This window comes from Colossoma macropomum, unplaced genomic scaffold (assembly GCF_904425465.1).
Source record: "Colossoma macropomum unplaced genomic scaffold, Colossoma_macropomum, whole genome shotgun sequence".
Lineage (NCBI taxonomy): Eukaryota > Metazoa > Chordata > Actinopteri > Characiformes > Serrasalmidae > Colossoma > Colossoma macropomum.
Genome location: NW_023494809.1, coordinates 8,181,667 through 8,194,854, shown reverse-complemented (window position 1 = coordinate 8,194,854; position 13,188 = coordinate 8,181,667). Strand labels below are relative to the sequence as shown.

General features: G+C 40.1%; 1 protein-coding gene across 1 annotated transcript in view; it reads right to left on the bottom strand.

The window, feature by feature from the left end:
* syngap1b (synaptic Ras GTPase activating protein 1b) overlaps positions 1-12,486 on the bottom strand; it is a 79,124-nt gene extending 66,638 nt beyond the window's left edge. The window contains exon 1 of the mRNA XM_036558240.1: positions 12,175-12,486. The gene's annotated coding sequence lies outside the window, so the exon portion shown is untranslated. The remainder of the gene's footprint in view (positions 1-12,174) is intronic.
* Between the last annotated feature and the right edge of the window lie 702 nt (positions 12,487-13,188).

Here is a 13,188-nt window from a genome sequence, read left to right as displayed (position 1 = left end):
AGTCCTGCACAGCTGGGGGTGACGCAACAGCAGTGCCTGTCCTGGCCCTTCTGCTCACTGCTGCCCAACGCTGCCCGTGGCAACCGCTGAACCACTTCGGCCGGCATCTGTCTACCTGACAGTCCAGGCTTGCATGCCGCCTGGCGCGATGTCCTCTCTTTCACAGCGCTGACTCACCAACTGGTCCCGTTGCGGCGTTCCTGCACTGAAGCCTTCCATGGTTACAACTGCAGCAGCCTCTTGCTTGCCGGGCCCACTGTTGTGCCTCCATTGCCGAGCCTCCTAATGCCCACCCCATTGTTGGACCACCTTGCATCTGCTCTAGCCTCACAGCGTTGTCAAGCTCTGTTCAAGCCATAGCCCCAACACCAAACAACACAGTAACATACATAACTATAACTAACTGACAATAGCAAGAAACAACATTTAGTCCCATTGTTGGAGGGCGTGTGCTACCATGAGCCTTTGCCTGTGGTTATCTGCACAGCCACACCTCCAAAGTCTTGGGTGCCAGTGCCAGCCAGTAGCAGAAAGCTGTGGTAATGTATTAATGTTATAATTAATCATTTTTTGGGAACTATTTTGCCTTACAATGCTTGCATGTACCTCTACAGCATGAATGTTTTTTTGTAGATGCATTTTAGGCCAAAAGCTTCTCATAAAACTATCGTAAAACAGTGTCACATCCATCAGGCAGTACATTCATAACCATTTCATGCAAGAACTATCTTATAAACTCTAGACGTCTGGTTCCTATTGGCACCACTGTGAATGGGACAGCAATTATGCCTATGAGGCCTATGAAATGAAAATGTCTTTATATTTACTCCTTTCACCACTTGCTATCTTCACTTGGGGGATGCCCTGTTCGACCACGCCCCCTTTTGGACATGTTCTGTTTCTGCTTCCGGACTTAACGAGTGCTTCAATTTTCCTCCCTTCAGAGGAGTCTGCTCAGGTACAGCCCAAGCAAGCTTTCTCCTACGGATCCCTCATAATTCCATGCTGCACATCTGCTGGCTAACTACCTAGCCCTGTCGTTCACCCACTGGCTTTCACTGGGTGTCATCAGCCTTGTGTAGTGATAGGCATCAGATCTACTTTGTATTTCATCTTTCATCTGCTGCTATAGTAGATCACCAGCCCAAAATATTACAAAGGAAGACAAAGAAATGCAGTGTTTTCTCCACATCACTGCAATGAACTGCCGTAATGCTGCAAAAGTGTCGCTGTGAATACATACTTCCTTTTGGAAATAATTTAGATTTGGAGAATGGCCATGGACCAGGACCTCCCTGAGTGTTGGATGCCTTTTACCATGCTTTACAGAAGTCGGAGACCACTCCTCATTTATTTAATTTCCATTCAAAACCACCATTACATAGCACCGATTATTCATTTTTTCAGGAAATGTTTCTTCATAAGGAAAAAAACTGGAGCTTAAAAATATATTAAAAATATATCAAAAATGCTAACACTGTGTAAGATCTGGTGGACCATCAAAACTATCAGATAAAGAGTGCATCTTTGAGAGAGAGGAGAAAATTAAGTTCCACTCTCCACTCACATCTGAAAAAAATCCACAGGTTTTCTGTCCAACTTAACACTATGGTTCTGACAGAATGTGAAGCTGATAAGAAGCCCTTACTGAGCAAAAGACATAGACAAACACAAACAGAACTGGCTAATCAAACAGAGAAGTTGTTGGAGTTTACAGAACAATGGACTGACCACCCAAGAGCCCAGACCTCAACATTACTGAATGTGTTTCAGGAATACTTAGGAGGCGAGGAAACATCCCTCCAAATTTTGATTAAAAAACTCGAAAGCAAGTCTCCTGAAAAGAATGGAAGCTGTAATAAAGGTAAAGAGTGGACAGACAATATACCGGACATTTTTATACTATATTTAGTATTAATTTAATATTAATTTGTCTGGATAGGGATAAAAGCGAATATCGAAAATAGTTAAATTTCATGTTGTAAAATGTATAATGACGGCAATGTGATCTGTTCAACACAATCCATGATATTGCTAAAAAGCATGAACATAAAACTCTGCTGTGTAGCTCTCTGGAAAAACTGGTTTGGTTAGCCTACCTTAGGCTAAGCTCAAGTTAGGTTCATATTAGCCAGCTTGGAAATTTCTGCACCACTTTAAATGGTGCAGCAGTTACACTATGGTGTCTAAGGAGAATGTGGACCTTGGATGGTTAATTAGCCATGCTGTCTGAAATGGGGGTGGCACAGTGTCGTTTCAAAGCAAGAAGGGCCTGGGTTCGATTCCCCGGCTGGGTGACCAGGGTCCTTACTGTTTAGACTTTGCATGTTCTCCCTGTATCTGTGTGGGTTTCCTCGCACAGTCTAAAGACATGCAGTCAAGCAAATTGTAATGGCTAAATTGCCCCTAGGTGTGAAATGTGTGTATGGCTATATATGTCGGTGTGTATCTGTCCTGTGATGGACTGGCGACCTGTCCAGGGTGTTTCCTGGCTTCCACCCAGTGACAGCTGGGATAGGCTCCAGCACCCCTGGCGACCCAGGAGGATAAGCAGCTTAGATAACGTGTGTGTTTGGGAACACTTCGGTTTCTCAGTCAAATACGAGAAATGATGAGCAAAGAGTGGTAGATTGATCAGTGATAGTGCGCTTACATTACTGGTGCTAATACCTCAACTATGCTAACGTATTTGTAAAGACCTCACCCAAATGTCTCTGTAAGCAGAGCAAAAGGAAAATGTGAGTCACAGCAGCTACTCCAGACCTCAAGCAGCCAACAAGTACTGGTTCTGAATAGGCAAAACAAATAACTGAACAGGGATGTTTATAGCTTACGATAACTACTCGCTTGTAGAGTGCTGGATTCTGCAGTTTGCTGGGAGTGATTAAGACATGGTAGAAAATCCCCGCCCACTCATTTCAGCCAGAAGGTAAGAGCCACACTTTAAATACAAACACAAGATCCGACTGTAAAAATCATTTCATTTAATAATGAGGTGTAGCCTTATATTCCAAATTTTTTGTCTACTTTTATAATTATGAGCCAAACACACGTACATTATGTAAAACATATCTCGCACTTTTGTTTCCATATACAAATTTATTTTATGTCTTCTAAGAAAATGACTTGTGCCAGTTACCTACGATAGGCGACATGACCCAATGCACAACACAATGAAAAACGCGTTGCAAACTCATAAACGCGCTGCAAAATCAGAAACCACTTTGATCATCATAACTACATCTGAACTTCATTTTACAAAAGTGCTACAAATTCAGAAAACACGTTCAATTTCAAAAACACTGCAAAGCCAGTCACAACACAACAGAAGTGAGCCACAACACAGTGGGAAGGACTGTGAAAGGGGTGGAACAGATCACAGACTTACATTCCAGTTAGTTTGTGGTTAACGTGGATGGCTAGTTAGATATGTGACTGTCTGATTATGTCATAGCTATGCTACACTAGATTTCAATCATATCTTGCACTACTATTTCAAAAGTCTACATACAGCTAATTCCCAATACTTTTCAGTGGTGTTTGAACAGTTATCTGTTCAAATAAAAGTTAACTTACTTTTACCAGTAAATGTTTATGCTGCATGGAATTTAAAAGTTGGAACGGCTGAATCCACTTTGAGCACCCTCGGGAAACATTTCCGTTGTGCTGTGATCGACTGCGTTACTGAAGCTGGATTTCTGTATTTGCAGCATATTTGTGAAATGTAGGTCTGGTGTAGTCATTTTGATGAAAGTGTCTTCTGTTTCTCAAGTGTAAAATTTGCAGCCCGCGTTATTAATCTGCAGCGCATTTATAAAATGCAGAGCATATGTTGTCATTTTGATGTGAGTGTTTTCTGCATTTGCATTTTTTTTTTTCAGTGCGTTGGGTAGTTAGCTCTTTTTTAGAAACAAAAAATGGAATTACAAAAAAATACATGAATGTAAAAATTTATGTTAGCATTTCTTTTCTGATTCTGTAAACAAAAATGTATCACAAGAAACAACAATACATATCATATTGTAAAATTTACATATTGTTAACCCCCTAATATTTAGTTTTTTAGGCTCCTGTGTAGTTTCCTGTTATTTATGTTTTCTGCTTTTTGTTTCTGACACTAAAAAAAAAGAAAAACTTGCACTTAATGGCCACTTTGAGTGGAAATTAATTAAATGAATTGCTATCTCTGATTTTAGCACAGTGCTGTATATCATTCATATCACTGTATAGCATTCAGTATTCTAGTTAATTACGCTTTTGACCTCTGTGGTTACTTAATGACAAACAGTAATTAATGCATTTCACATAGCCAAACATAAGATGAATTACATTCACTTCTAATGGAAAAAATAAAGCAAATGAGCCCTCAACCAAACTGAATCTCTCGAACGAGCCGCAAAAACGCTGGATTGATAGCAAAGATGCTGGGGATCAAAACCCATCTGCACAGCACACAGACAGCGAATCCATTTTTGTGGCATAGCATCACTGCTGCTCCCTCCAAATTGGGTGTTAAAGTGGGCTTCAGCAAGCTCAGTCCTCAGGCTTAGCTGATTGATGACCTGCTTAGATGAGCTTATGACACAGTGTGGCCGCATTGGAAGCTCGCTCTCTGTGTGCTCAGTGCCACCTGAGAGCACTGGCCTAAACCTTTATGGCCAGAATGATGGCACTGGACTCGATGAACAGCAGACTAGACAAACCGCTGCCTCTGAGAGTGGTGACTCAAAGCCAGCTGTGCTTGACCCAACAAAGACTGCACAATATTAATATCGTTCCTTAATCGTTATTACAGCATTGGCCTTTGCAGAGCTGAATTCTTAGCAGTGTATAATATGCAAATGAGGTTCTACCAAATCACTGAATGTTTAATTGCATGCTGTGAGCACGCTGACCAAACACAGATGTTCTTTGGATGTTTGGACAAATCAAGGCATTCGCATGATCCAATACACAAAGAATTTTGGCAAAATACTGCAGGCCAGTTGATATCTAATGTTTTCAATATATTGGAAGGTATATCACAATCATAATATGTAAAAAGATACTTGCATTATGTGCCATTTTGTTCATGTTGTGAGGCCCCCCAAAAACACTGCCTTCATTCCACCTTTAAATGTAGTTGCTAGAGTGACGGTTCACTTAATGGGAAATATTTGTCTGGGTAAATTTTTGATGCATTTTTAGCATTTCAAATATGGCAATGTTTATTACAATATTTGAATACTTGACTCTTTGCCAAACTTTTTCTGAGTATTGTTTAATCTTAGATCCAACAGGACCACTTATGACTGAGGATGTTAATGATAACTAAATAACGGTTAAATGACAAATACATACGTTTTGATCAACACTTTTGTTTAAAAAGTTAACTTAATTTTGAAAAAATAAGTGGTATTTGAATAGCTTTCATTCAACTTGAGGACCATTCTTGAACTGTACTCATGAGGGCGCAAGAGCGCAACTTGTTCTGGAACCCCTACTTAGTGATGCACAACTCTGGGTTTTCTCAAAATTTACCCAGACTCTCGATTCCTGCTGCATGGAGCTGACTCCTTGACTTAGTTTGGACTAGTAGCAGCAGAGCTGTTGATAAAAAAGATATAGCAGAGATTAAACCACCAAAATGTGGTTTACAGCACTATCACAACTATGACATTTAGCTACGACATAATGCTAAGGTTGGCTAGAACTGACTGTTTTAAAAGTCATGTTGCTTCTGCTGAATGTAGCCTTAAGCCAGGGGTGTCCAATCTTATCCACAGAGGGCCGGTGTGGCTGCAGGTTTTCACTCCAACAAAGCAGGAGGTCACCTGATGAAATGTTTGAAGACTAAGACCAACTGATTAAACAAAAAGAATTAGGTGTTCTTCAGCTTGTTTGGAGTGAAAACCTGCAGCCACACTGGCCCTTTGCAGATAAGATTAGACACGGCTGCCTTAAGTTATAGCCTAACAAAATGTTCGTCAGCTGAAGGTTAGCCTAAACTATGCATAAGAACTTTAAGCTAGCCCTGATCAGGACATATATGTTCGTTAACTTGGGCTAATAATATGTGGTAAATGGAAGCAAGTGAACTACATTATATTACTGTCATATATTTTATGTTAGGCTGTATTTTTACATTCAGTAAAGCCTGAAGCCTTGTTTACATAAAGCACAGCACTGTGCTGTTTTGATGGGGCTTGTTTGTGATTTTATGTTTTGTTGGTTAATGCTTTATTACCAGCTACTACCAGTAGGTTATCAGTCAAAAGATTTTCCAAAATTCCCATGACCATTTCTCAAGAAGAGCTCGCTAGAGTTCTCGTTTTACATCAGCATTCCACGCACTGCCTAGACAGAGCTGGTAATCAACAACAATCCTGGATGCCCTTGAAGCCACTCGCACTAAGTACTTCCCAGCAGTGTAGATGTAAACCCTGCAGATTGGTTTCAAGTTATAGATTCCACTTTCCAATATGATGCTTATGAATGGATCCAAAAGAATGTCTCACTGGACACAACAGACTTGTATAAAGTGTACTTATTGCCGATTAAGGGTGGGTTCTGCCAACTAGCTCACAATAGGATACTCATCATGCTGGTTATATCTCCTACCATGGTGAAGGTGTAGTAAAGGTTAAGTTGTGTGCAAAAGCCACAGATAAGAGGTTTTCGAATTTGGACCTGGAATCCAGTTTCCTGGATTTTGTAATTCATGACGTGTCCAGTCTTATCCGCAAAGGGCCGATACAGATGTAGACTTTCATTCCAACAAGGCAGGAGCTTACACGATCAGTTCTCTGAACACTGACCGTTTGATTAAACAAGTGGAATCAAGTGTGCTCCTGCTGTTTGGGAATGAAAATCTGAAAGCACAAAGGCCCTTCCGGGATAAAATTGGACATCACTGTTTTAAAACAAGTGAAAATAATGTGAAAGTGAAATATTACACACATCTATTATATTTGTTTTCACGTGCACCCCTCTACGACCCAGAAGGATAAGCTGTTTAGATGAAATTAATACACAGATAGATAAATATTCAATGCAAAGTTGCAAAGTATGGGTACAAAAATGTGAATGATACCATCAAGATGAGTATCAGAACAGTTATACTGCCAGTTGGGTGTCTTTGTGGTTGTGCAGTAAAATCAAGCACTTAACATTTTTCTCCAAGTGCTACTTGGCTAATAGTTTGTATCTACTGTTGGGTTTGACTACACAAGCATAAGAGACGCCACACCCTTTTAATGCTACCTCACTTTAGACCATTAAATTGCAGGTAGTCGACACCTAAGTGTCCAGTATGCCTTCCTTCAGCCATGGCCAGTGTCTGTCAACAGCATACGTGTTTGCACCAGTTGCATTTGAATTCAAGTTGAATACTCCTACATTGATTCTGAACAATTTAGTGTAACAGAGCTCTCAGAAGGTTCATGTGGCTTTATCGGCAGGAAATCCAATCCACTGTATAATAAAATGAAAAGCTCATTAAACCCCATAGTAATGATGACATTGTGCCATTGGTCATTAATGTAACTGACTTTGATAAATATGTCACAAAGTGAAATGATTGCATTTGATTTTCTTCCTGCCTGTGTCTAATCTTTTGCATCTCTTTTGATTAATGCGATCCTTCATCGTTAATGACACTGGCTCTGAACTTTGTAGCAAGTGGGTCACATACTGCAACCCATTCAGATATAAACATAAGGAAAATTAGGTGACGTTTTTAAGACAAGCATAGCACTCGTCCACGCAGAATTCTAAATAAGAGATGCAACATATGGCCAAAAGTATGCGGACACCTGACCATCACGCCTATATGAGCTTGTTGTACGTCCTATTCCAATCCATGGGCGTTAATATGGAGTTGGCCCTTCCTTTGCAGCTGTAACAGCCTCTGCTCTTCTAGGAAGGCTTTCCACAAGATTTTGGAGTGTGCCTGTAGGAATTAGTGTTCATATAGTCAAAAGATAGCTTGTGCAGTCAGGCACTGAAGTTGGACGAGAAGGCCTGGCTCACAATCAACATCCCAATTCATCCCAAAGGTGGTCAGTGGGTTGAGGTCAGGGCTGTCTGCAGGTCACTGAAGTTCCTCTACACCAAACTTGTCAAACCATGTCTTTAAGTATGTTGCTTTGTGCACAGGGGTCATGCTTTTATGTATGTGTTCTGGTAGGTAACGTTCTCCTGGCATCCGCCAAACCTAGATTCGTTCATCAGACTCATCTGGACAGACAAGTCTATCAGACTATCAGCCAGATGGTGAAGCATGATTCATCACTCCAGGGAACTTGTTTCCACTGCTGCAGTGGCCTCCAGTATAATGGAGTCCAGTGGTGGTGTGCTTCACACCACTCTAGCTGATGCTTGGCACTGTGCAGTGATCTAAGGCTTGTGTGCAGATGCTCCGCCATTGAAACCCATTCAATGAAGCTCCCAATGCAAAGTTCTTGTGCTTACGTAGCTTCCCAAAGGCACTCTGTAGTGAGTGATGCAACAAAGGACAGGCAATATGTACGTCAGCACCTGCCAGCCCTGCTCTGTGAGTTTGTGTGGTCCACCACTTTGTTCCTGAGCTGTTGCTGCCCCTAGATGCTTCCATTCCACAATAATAGCACTTTACAGTTGACTAGGGCAGAGCTAGCAGGGCAGAAATTTTATGAACAAACTTGTGTCAAAGGTGGTATCCTATGACAGTGCTACAGTTAAAGTCACCAAGCTTATCGGCATGACCCATTCTACTGCCAATCTTTGTCTATGGCGACTGCATGGCAATGTGCTTCATTTTATACACCTCTTAGCAATGGGTGAGGCAGAAACCCCTAAACCCTATGAGGTGCCTTACAGTGTGTATTCCAGGAGTGATGTTAATACAAAAGATACGGACACGGCAGGAACACCTGGTAAGGCTCAACTGCAGCTTTTTTCTTCTTACAGAACTGTCAAGCCCAAAAGGTCTCGTCCCCATAATAAGCCACCGTTTAATAATCCTTTTAATTATGCCAAAAACAGCACCAGTAAAATGAGCACAACACGTCCATTTATTTCAATTTCTCACTCAGTCCCTTTTGATATCAATCCAGGCTCTTTATTTGGTTGCCATGGCAACGTTTCCTGGTACCTTACATTTGACTTACGGAGACACATAATAGAAGGCAGGAGTGAAGGCGGATAGGATGACAGGCGAACCTTTTACAGCCCATCCTGACGGCCAACGCAAAGGCAGGCTAAAGGCAGGTAGCAAGACTCCGCGACTTGGTTTGCTTGGTACGTCAGTACATTAGAGCCACATCGTTATCATTATCTTTGAGTGCTGTGGGAAGTGGCACCATGCAGTTCTAACGTCGTCCAAGATGATTATCAAATAAGCCATGTCACATGCTCTGCAGAGGCAATGACATATCCATTTCATTGGCACAAAGGACATAACGGGATAGCGCTGCGAACAATGTTTGAGGAAAGATGAAGCTGTTGATAGTCTTGTAGTGTGTAATACGGCACAATGGTAGGTGCTTGCTGCGAGAGAGTGTGTGCGCATGTGAGGATAAGAGTGGGAGGGAGTGTGTGTGTGTGTGTGTGTGTGTGTGTGTGTGTGTGCTTTTTCATTCTCAATGTAAATCTGATGTCAAGCTGCAAGCTGAAGCTCAAGTGTGTGGGTGGAAACGGCTCCCAGCTTACTCCCTTTTGAGAGAGAGCGGGCAGGCGAAAGAGAGAAAGTGAACCATAAAAGAAGACAGACACAGAAAGATGGAGGGCTCTTGCATTGCTAGAAGAGATTACATTACACCTACTGTGTTTTTAAAAGAAATGTGCTGAATATTGGGGTTAAGTTCATCTACTGCTCTTCAATTAGGACACTTCAGGAAAAAATACACTGTACAGAGCCATGAGAAAGGCATAAACTTTGAATATGTTAAGTAGAGTCCATTTACACTTAGTTTAGCATGAGATGCATTCAAGATTTTCCACACAAATTGAATTTTCAATCAGTAAACGAATGCAAATTCACTAGCAGTGAACCTGTCCACCAGCAGCAATTTCTTTTAAATGCTTCCACCTACTGTTATTGTAAGGGATTTTCTCTGGATGATTCTACTAACAGTAACCCACACCTCCATTTTAGCATGACTACACAAAAAAAGCCATCTTGGCAAGTGAGTCTAGTCAATACGTTGCATGTTTCTTGTTTTGAGATTGAAATAATTCATATTTTAAGATTCTATTTAACCTATTTTTAGATGTTTTGACTTGATTTATGTCATTTTATCTAGTTAAATGGTCTCACTCTTCTGGCTTTATCATTTAGCTTGTTTCAAGAAAATCTTTAATATCTGTGACTGAATAAAATGACAAAGCATGTAAATAAATATAGAAATAAGTTTAGTCATTACAATATTCTTCCAACAATCTCAAAAGGAGAAATATTAGATACATCAACTAGATTTAAGGTGATTTCACCTGCCAAGATATCACTTTGGTAGCATGGCAGCTATTATATATAGTGCAAATTGTTTGTAAAAATTGCTTGTAAAACACCATTTAACATTACAATAAATTCAAGTAAATACAAATAAAAAAATAACGCAAATTTTTGTTTTCAGATTTATCAGATCAGTGACATATTTAAAGATTAAAAATCTGTATTCAAATTACTAAAAGATGTGAAAGATTTGCAAGGCTGGGTATTAGTAAATATGTAACGTACAGAGTGTAATAGGATGGCAACAGTTTTACTGTATTTGCAACAGGGTGAACAGCTCATCAGCAACTACACTAGTACTGCTAATAAACTTGGGCCTATTACAAACTTATTCACATAGCAGAGCATTCTGTCCTCCTATTAGGTCCCCTGATGTGAATTTTAAAGAATATCTAAGTTCAATACGTCGCTGTAGTAATAAAACCTCTGATCTGATGACTGCAGAAGAAAATAATAATGCTCTTTAACTTTTAACGCAAGTGAATGTAACAAGATTGTATTTCTCATGATTTTGAATCACTTCTGTTGGTCAACTTGTCATGAAATGTTCTCACAATGTAAAGTTGGTGCAGTTGGTTCCTTTAGACATAGAAGAAAAACTGAAAAACTGCTTTTCATTTGGCAGCAATGATATACAATACTGCTCAAAAGTTTATTTAAATGTTTGGAATCAATATTTTCAATAAAATACAAAAATGCTGTTGTGGAAAAATGTATTGTAAATGTAATGTTTTGACTAGTTTTACTTCATTTTATCCAGTGAAGCTGTCTGACTCTACTGGCTTGCTTCAAGACAATGGAGATTATTTTGCTTGTTTCAAGAAAACGTTTGACAGTTGCCCGTAGAATACGACAATTTCACAAGACAAAATGACTAAAACACTATAGAATCAAAATTAAGACGTTTTAGACACATCCAGAAAATTAAATAGAGTTGCAGATGATTCTGAAATGACTAAGAAAGCATCAATAAAAAATTATGAATGAATTTATAATAAAATAAACATCAAGAATGCTTCCTTTTTTAAAAGTAAGGATCAAATCTCAGATCAGAAAACCTGAGAAAAATGACCAAAAATGACGAGTATGAAAGATCATTTAATAAGTTCTTGTTGATCCCAAAATACTTCAATGACTAAAGTCATTAAAGTGTTAAACATCTAAGGTTGTTCCGTATATAAAATAACAAAAAGGTATTAATATGATTTCAGCCTTTTTAATGTATAACGTGCTTGTACTTTTAAACACTGCATTTAGCAAAGTTGGCCTGTGAGGACGTTTAGTTTGGCCCATCATAGTGACCCTAATCCTACACCCCTCACCCTCTGAGAGATACATTTATATGTATAGATTTTTTTTTAATTCTACATTTTTTAAGTGTTTTACTTAAGTAAATAAAAAATATTTTGTATATTTAAAAGCTACCTTTGAAGCCTATGTTTTTGAGGCTGTTTTGCCCTCCAAGACAAAAAGTGGGCACCCCTGGTTTAGCATGTACGCACTAATAAAATAAAGTTGGATCCAATTTCCGTCAGAATTTGAAGAGATGTAGGAGAAATTGGTCTCTTAAAGCAAAAAGATTATGGAGCCATGTTAATAATAACTTTGTCTGAAAAATTCTGCATTAGAAAACTGCATTGACAGACTTGGCACAGAATGGCACTATGACGAATATGCATATTAATGAGGCACTGGATTCCTACCTACAGGAGAAATGGTGCTGATGTGATTTGATTCCTCAGTCTTTGCAAATTATTCCTTCAGTCGTCCTCGGCTGCTGCCCGCTGGACGGATGAGCGGCTATGAGTGCCCATGAGAGACACGCAGGAGCGCTCCTTTCTCAGTCTTTACTCCAGGTGACTTGATGTCTTGATTTCTGAGGAGCTTTTTATTCTGGTTACATTCCCACAGTGTGCTTGTGTGTACGATGCAAGCATCTAACATGGTTGAATGAGATCATGGACCACTGCGAGTATATATGCAACGTGTGTATATAATGAATACTAAAGTACTGAAGCCATAGATACTGAACAGACACTAAATAAATGCTTAATTATTGTCAGTTGTGATCCATTAAGCAGTCCCGAAGCAGCACTACCTTAATAAAACTCCAGGTCAGTACTTAACAGTCTGTAAGAAAGAATAATTAAGCACATCAAAGAAAGCAGCGAAACCTGCTGATGAACCTGAGACTAAACTCTTAAGAAACACAATGTTTACAGCAACTACATAAGGTTTATAATAGGGCACTACATTTTAGTAAGGCTAAGATTGACTTATTGTTACACAATGACTAGGAAGAGTTTGCTAAGGTTTCTACTGTAACTATGTTCGAGTATAAAAGAAGCCCGGTTGTAGTTATATTTGAGTACTGTGCACTCATATGGAGTGAACCTGGATGACCTGGCAGAAGGGGGTGTGGCTCATCGCTCAGCTCCACCCTCCAGCCCCGCCTCCTCCTGGGCACGTGGCCCCGTCCGGCTGTGGCGGCCCCGAGCCCTCTCAGCCTCCGCCGTCCCGCTGCCCTGCGCCCGGCGCTGAAATCCGCTCATGGCTCAGAGCCGGAGATGTGAGGGAGAAGAGTGTAATGAAAATTTAATTTATGCGAATAAAAATAAACTTGGCCACGGTAAACGTGCCAGTGGAACAGGTCAGCTTTACAGTGCGCAGCCTAAGCGGAGATGATGCGAGCGGACGTGAAAGTCGAGCATGACGGT